The following is a 10,768-nucleotide window of genomic DNA, read 5'->3' on the forward strand; positions in this document are numbered from 1 at the left end:
TTTGTCCCAGCGTGAAGGTTCCTTTGGTGGGCTATTGTCGTCGGGTGCAAGTCTACAACCGCTTCCACCTATATGGAATTGCCTAGGACTAACTTTGAAAAGGTTGGCTGACTCCACAGTATAGTGAGGATTTGTTGCGGTTAGGTGAGATCTGCGAGGCCAAGGCTGAATCTATGGTGTCCAAGTGCTGGAAATTGAAAACGCTGGTGTGCTGGTCTGGTTCGCCGTTTGGAATCTGCAAACACTAGGCTGGACCTCCGAGGGATCTGCAATAACAATGACGAAGGTGACATTGTCAAAATAGGGATCTACGATGACGACGATGTCGCCTGACGAGGATGGTGCTGACGACGACAACGTCAAGGCTGAACACTGGAAAAGCTAAATTCTCTGCTATGGAACTGCTAGTGTGGTGGTATTGTGGCTGAAAATGCAGAACATTGGCTGGCCTGGCTGTAAATTGGAAATTGCTGGCTGTTTTGGGTTTGGCTTGGTCGATGCAGCGAGGACCTGTTTACAGGATGTCGACGACGATGACGATGATGGTGACAATGATGATGATGCAGCAAGGGGCTGAAGGCTGAGAACATTGACCTGTTGTGGCTGAAGCGGGAAAAACACGCTGCTGGTAGTGTTGTAGCATGGTCCTGCAGTAAGTTGAGCGTTGCGGTACATTGTTGCTAGGGCTGAAAATGCTGATGTCTGAGCCTCAAGCAGCTAATAAGCTGATGTAGAACCAACAGTGAGGATGTTTAAGGGGAATGCTGGTTGGAAGCTGATATTGCGGGTCCTGTGGACACTAACCTTTGTCATTGGCTACTTCCACTTCTTCCTCGAATACCAGGAATGTCTGCAGAGGCCAGCATTGGTAGGATGAGCAACCGTGAAATCAGGGCATGACCAGCAAGAGGAACTCAAAATTACTTCTTGGTTCGCTAACATATAAGAATTTGTTGATGCGCTCATTTACATGAGTGCGAAAATGGTTGCGCTATGCAAGAGAAGGTGGGGTGTGCATCAGATAGAGGCTCACAAAATGCCACGCTAGACTCTGAGCTGACTGAGGCTAGTGCTAGGCTGCGGCGAAAGCTTGTCGGTGGAATGTAGACGTAGTGTGCACGTAGTAGTGTGCGTATAGTTGCATTCATGTTGCGAAAAATCCAAGCCAAGGAGGGCAAGAAAGCTTTGGGCTATTTTGGTCCGGCGTTAAGGTTCGTTTGGTGGGCTGTTGTTGTAACCACTTTCACCTATATAGGACCGTTTAGGGCTGACTTTGGAAAGGTTGGCTGAGTCCACGGTACACTGAGAATTTGTTGCGGGCAGGTGAGGTCTGCGAGGCTAAGACTAAATCTATGGCATTTAAGTGTTGGAAATTCAAAATGTTGGCGTGCTTGTTTGATTTGCCATCAGAATCTGCAAACGCTAGGGTGGACCTCCAAACTGAAAACGCCAGGCTGACCTGCATTAAAAAAAAAAGCTAGGCTTGATTTGTAGCCAAAAAACGCTATCTGCTTCTGTAGGTTGGAAATGCTAGGCTCCTTGCTGGTCTTGCTGAGAAGCAGCACTGCAAGTTGCTGGAACTTCTTCTGCCTTCTCTGCCAGAAAGTGCTAGTGCTAGGTTTCTTTTACGGTTACTTAGTAAATTTGCCCTACTTACTTTTCCAACAAAGGTCGCTATTGATAAATAAGTGAAAAATGTGTAAACTAGAAAAAACTGGCTTAATTTGAAGCATCGTTGATTCCAACATCTTGTTTTTCACAGCAAGAGCAACTGCTTCATGTTCTCAGCAATACTAGGCACTACTAGGCCTAGACTTTAACAACATGTTGAAGTTTGAGAAGCAGTGCTGTGTTGCGGAAATCACAATTGTTTACGAAGGTGAAACCTCTTCATACTGTTAGTTGAAACCAGGAAAAGTTGCAAAATGAAATGCTCAAGAAAGACACGGTGAATTATGTACTAAGCTGCAGAACTATCTTTTGCGTTCCTTATTCTATTGCTCTTTTGCTGTTAACTTACATGTACACCATGGTTTTCTTATTATTGGAAACTTGGTATCACAGTTTGCTAACTGTTAGTTGAAACCAGGAAAACTTGCAAAATGAAATGCTCAAGAAAGACACGGTGAATTATGTACTAAGCTGTAGAACTGTCTTTTGCGTTCCTTATTCTATTGCTCTTTTGCTGTTAACTTACATGTACACCATGGTTTTCTTATTATTGGAAACTTGGTATCACAGGTTGCTAAATTTTTTTCTTTGTTTGTAGAGGAAGGTAAAGAGAAAGATGCACCTTACATATTGGTGGAGCTATTTTGATTATGATGGCCACATTGAGCTGTGTAGAGGTAAGAAAAGAGAAAATAATTCCACGTTTTGAGTCATGCCACATAGAGATTTTTTGAGGGGTGAGGTTTCCAAAAGCAAGTTAGCTAAAAAACTCTTTTTGCCTGCAAGCATGCTAGTAAAGTAGTCACACACTTTTGAGCATGGTGTCTACATTTATTCCTTCCTCCAGAAGCTTTAGGAAATTACTTGTACAAATAATTTGTTGAGAATTGAATAGGCTACGTTCCATTGTTTCTTTCTCTTTGTTGTTGTAAACAGTTGAACTGAGGTACTCGTGGGGTTGCAGGCTCCATATGAGTACGTAAGAGTAGTACTTGGATGCAAAAAAAAAGGGTCAAGGTGCATGTCTGACACTGACAAAGTGTCAAACATACAGCACGTTGATCTTTCCTCAAGTTTTCGAGAAACAAGATGTAACTTATTAGTTTGTTTTATGTGCCGATAACGAGATGTGAGCTTATTGACCTTTTTATTCAAAATTAAAGTGCATTTGAAATAGAACTTTCAGTTGACAGTGCTTTATGTATGAATTGGATACACACACACACACACACACACACACACACACACACACACACACACACACACACACACACACACACACACACACACACACACTGCACAGAGTTTGAAATACTAGTTTAATGCGCAGCTATTAATGATGCTTGGCTTTTCTACTTGTTTTAGATATATACAAGCATGTCATATACTATTGCTCACAAAAATAGTTTGCATCATATAAATATTCCTCACTTTTTTTGTAGAAAGAATAGCCCAACAATATTATGTTACTCTTTAACTCAATCAAACAAAAAAAAAAGAAGCAGGCAAACATACAATAGCAACTTGTTCGCAAATGTGACTCATATTCCTCAATGAAAGAAACGTACATTGGATGGTGCTAGGGTACATGGAAAAGTAGTAGTCCTTTACTATACATGGCAAGCTTATATGCAAGTAATATTCTACGTTAGCTTTGATACAAAGTATTCACAGAGAATATCCCTTTTGTAATGCTCAACGTGAATTTCCCCTATGACTAATTTTCTTCATATCCACCTTCCCTCTTTACATTCTCTACAGTCTTGCATGTCTACTACATTGTTGCAATGACATTCATCATATTGACCATGTCTCCTACAGTCTACATCACTGCCTTTTTTGTATGATCTTCACATTAGTCAAAGCAGGTGTCTGCAACACCTTGCTCCATTATGAAATTTCACTATTGAGCAATGCAAAAAATGGCTCTGACTTACAGCAACATTTAAATTCTCTATCATGTTACCAAAAAATAAAAATACATTAGAAAAAAGGCATATTTTAATCGGGGGGAAACAAAACCCAACTTTTTCGCTCATAAATTAAAGCACCGACGAATGATTACAACCTTTCATAGAGGAAAATTTTAGAACTCAGAAACATATATTTGGTCCTTGATGTCTTTTGGGCTAATAACAACTAGAAATTTAGTCCTATATTTATATATTGGTATACATGGATAACATTAGGTAGCAAAACTAAGTTGGTGTTAGAGGAGATTCCTAGGTACTAAAATTATCTGAACCACATTACCTGCAAAAGACATATGTCCTTGATAAGCCTCCTAGTGCTAGATTTACCTTCTTTGCCTGTGTAGGAATCCTGATGCAGTCAAAAGATAAAATACTCAAGCTTGATTGAAAATGAACAAGCATACTTCACCAAACTTGTCCAATTAACTCAAAATGTTGGCCATCGACAATATTCTCCAGCAAACCATACACCCTGTAAAACCAGCCTTTAGGTTGATTGGTGACTTCCTTGATGTCGACATTGTCGCCATATTATTTTGGCCTGCCTCGATTATTCAGCACAGTATACTTGGGTATGGGAGCCACCTAGGCTTGTATGCAGGCCCCTTTCTGTTTTGTCCCTATTTCCCATTGTGCAAAAGCAGCTATCGAAATGATATAGATCTTGAAAAAAGAGCTAATTATTGTTTGAGGTTCAGGCTATGAACAACACATTTACCTCCCGAACTTGCTTGCCCGCATCAGCACCTCGATTAATAGAGCTTGCTTCATGGTGTACCTTGAGGTCGAATCGTTTCTGTATGTTCAACCTTCTGGTTGCTAGAATTCTTCTAATTACAAACATACCACAGAGAAGCGTAAGGAGGCCATGCGGTATGTAGAGTCATGCAAATAATATCATTGCTTTTTCAAAATGAGAATTATGTCATGAATGTATTCCTTATAGGTTGAAAAATTCATCAAGCACAAAACACAAGCACTGATTCAAGCAATAGACAGCTTACTAGAGCTAACAATACACCGCACTATGTAGCTACCAGATGCCTCTTTAGTCTTTTAAACTCCCTTTCCGAAATCCATATAAGCAAAGCAGGATCTCTAATGGAGTCCCTCGAACCTTTACGTGAGGAACCTAGTAACTGCTAAGAAGGGCTTTACTCGATGCCCATTTCTCAAAAAAAACATTTAATTCAATTCTTAGTTAATGACAACCACCTAATAAAAGGTCTATACCTGAGTGACAGTTACATAAAAAATGCCACTAGACTTTGTGAAAACACTTTCATATATACAAAGCACTGCTAGAGCAAGTGGCTACATCTCTTCTTTATTTTAAGACTTAGATTCTAAGTAGATGCCTGTAAGTGCATAAACCTTTTAGACGAACATGTAGAAGGATATAAAACACATGAACGACATTCAGTTTCTGCAGCATTGGGTATATTTTGTGGCTAAATTTGTTATAAAGTTTTGATGTTGTATCAACCTTTTCAACCAATGGACTAGACTCAGTGATATGTAAAATTCATTTCAGAATAGGAACACAGATAGAGGAGCCCATCTTGAGAAACATGAGCGCCACTTGCTTATTGCAACAATGCTCCGTTTCTTGCTGCAACTAACAAAAGAAGACTTGTGCCAACTATCCGATCCAGGCCAAAAAGACCTCAAACTAGTTACTGACCGGGTTGTACCCTTGGTCTGGGGTATTCTCCAAAATCCATGTCCGCGTTTGCAGTTTGAGGCTCACCTAGTCAACAACAAAACCATACGAAATGAGTGTGTGAAGGCGCTAGGTGAAATGAGATGCTCAATCAATCTACTTGAAAAGACTTTTACAGAAAGAGAAGACATTTCCGAGAAAATATTGTTGATTGAGGAGCTATACGACGCTCATCAACACAGGCGGAACATAATACATAGACATAGTAAAAGTACAGATGCAGCGACAAGCAGCCAAGTCCGACAACTACTTCTGAGTAATCAATTTAGAGCTGGTGCGTCTCCTCTCTTCCAGTTAGAGCGTTCACAAATAGTGTTCTTGCCAAATGCCTGCCTTGGAGCTGTTTTTTTTGGAACTGTAGCAAAGTGTCAGGTGTTGGATAGAAACTTTTCGTAGAAAAAGTACGCAGCTAAGATTGTCCATTTAAGTAGAGCCAACCAGACATTGGATGGTCATGCAACATTAGAAGCAACTCAGCTCCCAGTTGCTCATCGAGGAATTATAAGTGCAGTGGGGCTATGTCGACATGCAGCACAACCAATTATAATTTTTCCTTTTTGGAATGGGGGTAGTTTAGAAGGGTGGCTATGGGTAGCCAACGCTAATAAAAAACAACCTCCTCCACAAGACTTACCACATGTTGTGGAGGACATGTGCAGTCTAGATCGTATTCGAAGGAATGTATTTCACATCATTTCATCCTTGCTCCGAACTATAGACTTCATTCACTCAAGAAATATTCTGCATAACAATCTTGAGCCTGGAAATATACTACTCCACTTTCCGAAGGACACAGACACTGTGTAGCAGGCATTAGGGGCTGGAGCAGTTCGACAAGAGCTAGTGATTCTTTGTACATACCACGCCTTGCAGATTACAAGTATGCGTCTACAGCAACATGCCCAAAAAAACAAACAATTACACCCTCCACCAGTCACGACATATATTCTATTAACTACATTATCAACAAGTTGTTGAAACTTGTGAAGATAGAGGAAAACCACATAGATAATCCATTAGAGACACACATTAGCCGTTGGATTTGGAAAGGCATGTCTCCTGATCCAGACGAAAGGCCTCCTGCGTATGATCTAATGAATGCAACAGCAGGAAGTCAACATTTTGGGGTGGAATTGAATAGAGATGCAGGATTGAGGCCTTGGAATGAGTGATGTATATACTTTCTATTTTTCGATCCATGGACTCTAGATATTAGTAGTTTGTTAAAAAAAAAGCTTTTTGCGTCAATGTTGTACATAATTACCTTCAGCTACTTGACATAAGATCTTTTATGTAGTGTAAATCAAGTCAATAAGGTTATAAAAAATTGTGGCTTAAGTCGGAAAATGGAGTGTGCTCTGTGTGTGTGTGTGTGTGTGTGTGTGTGTGTGTGTGTGTCTTTGTGCTGCACAAAGACATATATGCACATATTTAGTCTAAATTTCCATTTGGAAACACATGTTGACATCGTGCTATTTGGTTCAATTTTCAATGTTCATCGAGATCTCCTTGCGATACAATCAAACATGCTCCGGCATAATAAGTTTAAACTCCCATTTGGCAACATGTACTGAACTCATACTAGCTGAGTCAAATTCCAATGTTTAGAGGAATTCTTTTTGTCGTCCTCAGAATTTCCTTCTTGTTTTATTTCTTCGACATTCAAAAGATCTTCAAAGGCTTTTCAAAATTTTCTTGCCATTACTCCTCTCTCTCTCTCTCTCTCTCTCTCTCTCTCTCTCTCTCTCTCTCTCTCTCACACACACACACACACACACACACACACACACACACACACACACACACACACACACAGTTACCTTACCTTACAAAGTATAGAGGAAACCCTTACCTTACAAAGCTTCTGCAATAAACATCTTTACATGATTTAGAAAGGGCACACTGCTGTAATATGGTCAATTGCTAGTGTTTTGTTAATCAAGAGCAAGGATTTTAATTACGCGATGGCGCATTTTGTTAAATGTTAATTATTGTTGTTATTATCACTATTTTTTTCATGTTAATAACATATATAATGTCATGACCTACGAAAACCGGTAGAAAACGTAGAACCAGCGGGACAACCAACTATCCCGGCAGGCCCGGCGGGTTTAATATGAAACCCGACGGGCCCGGCGGGACAAGCAAGAATCCCATCGGGGCCGTCGTGTACCCCCTCCATATTTGGCGGCTCTATATAACCCTTTTATAGACATCACATCACTTCACATCACATCACCTCGTCCTCTAAATTTGGTCATCCTTTAAAAAAACTAAAGGTAAAAAAATCAATAGTCTTTAAAAAAACTTAAAACTTAATGTAACTCTGATCATGGATCATTAGTTCTTTTTTAGACTGAACTGATTCTTGAAAGGAGGTAGAAAGGTGAATCTTTGGGTCGGTATCTCTACATTTGGGATGGACTGATCTCATGTTTGGTTCACCGTTATATTTGCTAAATTGATTGCTATATTGATTAGAACTTCTATCATGGGTCATTAGTTCTTTTTTGGACTGAACTGATTCTTGAAAAGAGATAGAAAGGTGAATCTTTGGGTCGATATCTCTACTTTTGGGATGGACTGATCACATGTTTGATTCATCGCCGCTGTATTTGGTTGCTATTCCGATTAGAGCTCCAATCATGGGTCATTAGTTCTTTTTTGGGCTGGACTGATTCATGAAAGGAGGTAGAAAGGTGAATCTTTGGGTCGATATCTCTACTTTTTGGATGGACTGATCACATGTTTGATTCACCGCTGTATTTGCTTGCTATTCCGATTAGAGCTCCAATCATGGGTCATTAGTTCTTTTTTGGACTGGACTGATTCATGAAAGGAGGTAGGAAGGTGAATCTTTGGGTCGATATCTCTACTTTTGGGATGGACTGATCACATGTTTGATTCACCACTGTATTTGCTTGCTATTTCGATTAGAGCTCCAATCATTGGTCATTAGTTCTTTTTGGACTAGACTGATTCATGAAAGGAGGTAGGAAGGTGAATCTTTGGGTCGATATCTCTACTTTTGGGATGGACTGATCACATATTTGATTCACCGTTGTATTTGCTTGCTCATGTTTGAGTAGATTGAGGTTTATTCCCTTCAGGCTTCACTACTACGCTTGTGTGTGATATTGATTATAACACTAATGTTTGGTTTTAATAATACTTGAAAGAAGAGATAGCATACTGAGCTATGTTTATTGGTATTGCAGGCATCCAATAAGTATGTCTTCCACCGAGAATGTGAGCGGTGTTGTTGGTGTGACAAGCCTGGCTTCCTTGAGGAGACCTCCTACCTCGATGCCAGGTCCTGCTTCGCAGGGCACCACTTCGCAGGGCAAGCGAAAGGCAGGTGGAAAAAGTCCAGGACTCGAGTGGAATTTTGCCACAAATTTAAATAAGTATCAAGATTGGAAATGTAACTTTTGTGGTGAAGAGAAATCTGGAGGAGCACCAAGAATAAGAGATCATTTGCTAGGTGGCAATAGCAGAATCCAAGGAGGAAAGTGCAAGGGCTTAGGTGCAAAAGAAGCAGCTATGCGCTTAAAAGCTTTAATTGGTAAGCTAATTTCCACGAGAAAAAGATCAAAACTCTCTACTTTCGACCATCACACCCCGGTATCAATAAGATCAAACCAGGACGAAACCAGGACGAGGGATCATTGGGTGTAATGCCCACCAATGGAAGCACTCAAAGCAGGGAACCAACTTCTCATATCGATGGAACTACACCTCCAAACCATGGATCTCCTGACTTTCAGGTAGGATCGTCAAAAAGTAGACAGGTTAGCTTACAGACGAGCTTCAAAACGCTTGCCTTAGAAGAAGCACAACTTGCACTAGCTAAAGCTGTCTATTTCACTAGGGGATCATTGTCCATTGTCACCCGTGATGCATGGAAGTCAGCTTGGAAACGCATTGGGGAGTATGGTGCTGGATTTACCCCTCCAACATATCACCATATGAGAAACCAACTGTTGGATAAATGTTACACAAGCACACAACAGGATATTCAAAGGGTAATATTAAATGCAACAGAACAATCTGGATACACCATAGTTAGTGATGGTTGGTCCAACGTTCAAAGGCGGCCATTGATCAACATCATGCTTGTATGTCCTTGTGGTGAATTTTTTATCAAAGATGTGGATGGCTCTGGTCAAATAAAGTCTGACAGTTTTATAGCTGACATCAATGGTGACGCAGTTGAGGAACTTGGAAAAGAAAATGTTGTCCAAGTAATCATGGACAATGCCAAAAATTGCAGGGCTGCAGGTAGGATACTTGAAAGTCGCTTCTCTCACCTATATAGTGCTGGTTGCAGTACACACAGCTTGAACTTGGTATTGTAAGATTGGTACAAGAGTAATGACGTAGAGTGGTTCAAATGGATAGTAGACAATGCTCGCTTAATAATCAAGTTTGTTTTGAAGCGTCAGTGGGTTCTTGACATGTACCGTCAGAGGATGTCTACTATGTTAAAATTGCCATGCGAAACTAGATTTTGCACTAACTACTATACGATAGAATCACTAATAAAAAATAAGAATGCTGTGATGGAGACATTTGTTTGTGCCACTTTTTCAGAATGGGAGGCCGATCAAAGGGAGAAGATAAAAAGAAAAATAGGGGTGATAAGAGATCTACTACCTGATCGCCACTTCTGGGATGATGTGGCGGATGTGCAAAATGTCATGAAGCCAATTATGCTCGCATTACGCCAACTGGATTCTGCCTTGCCTTACATAGGTAAGGTGTGGATGGCTTGGTGGAGTGTTCAAGAAAGCCTTGCAAATCCAGAGGAGCCCCAGGAGCCAATTGTGAAGCCTTGGAAGACACCATTCAAAAGAGGAGAGAAATTCTGAGAAAGTATGTGCATGGTCGATGGGTTGGAGCACATAGTCCACTACACAGCATAGCTTTCTTATTGGATCCAGAGTATTGGGCAATGGAAATAGACAAACTTGATGAGGAGGTGTTGGAAGACTTTTATGATATGATAGGCAGGTTTTATGCTGATCCTAATGAGCATGTATCAGCTGTTACTGATCTTACGAAGTTTAAACTTAAAGAGGGTAAGTTTGGTACAGAATTTGTGCAGAAACTTGCCATGGAGCAACCAGCGTGGAAGTGGTGGATGATGAATGGCGGTAGTGCACCCACCCTTAAATGCCTAGCTATTAGAATCCTAGCCCAATGTGCATCCAATTCAAGTTCTGCGAGAAACTGGAGTACATATAAATATGTACATTCCACCATCAGAAACCGCCTTCTAAATTCAAGAGATGAAAATTTGGTGTATATGTACTGCAACCATCGGCTATTGGCAAGAGTGCAAGCTGAGAACTACAAAGAGGAGATGCCGCGCTGGACTTATGATGTAACCAATGATGAG

General features: G+C 40.6%; 1 pseudogene; it reads left to right on the forward strand.

Annotated features, from left to right (window-relative positions):
• Window positions 1–2,321: 2,321 nt before the first annotated feature.
• On the forward strand, window positions 2,322–6,539 carry LOC147429655 (uncharacterized; annotated as a pseudogene).
• The last annotated feature ends 4,229 nt before the right edge of the window (window positions 6,540–10,768 follow it).

This window comes from Adiantum capillus-veneris, chromosome 22, assembly GCF_014529385.1.
Source record: "Adiantum capillus-veneris isolate H3 chromosome 22, ASM1452938v2, whole genome shotgun sequence".
NCBI lineage: Eukaryota > Viridiplantae > Streptophyta > Polypodiopsida > Polypodiales > Pteridaceae > Adiantum > Adiantum capillus-veneris.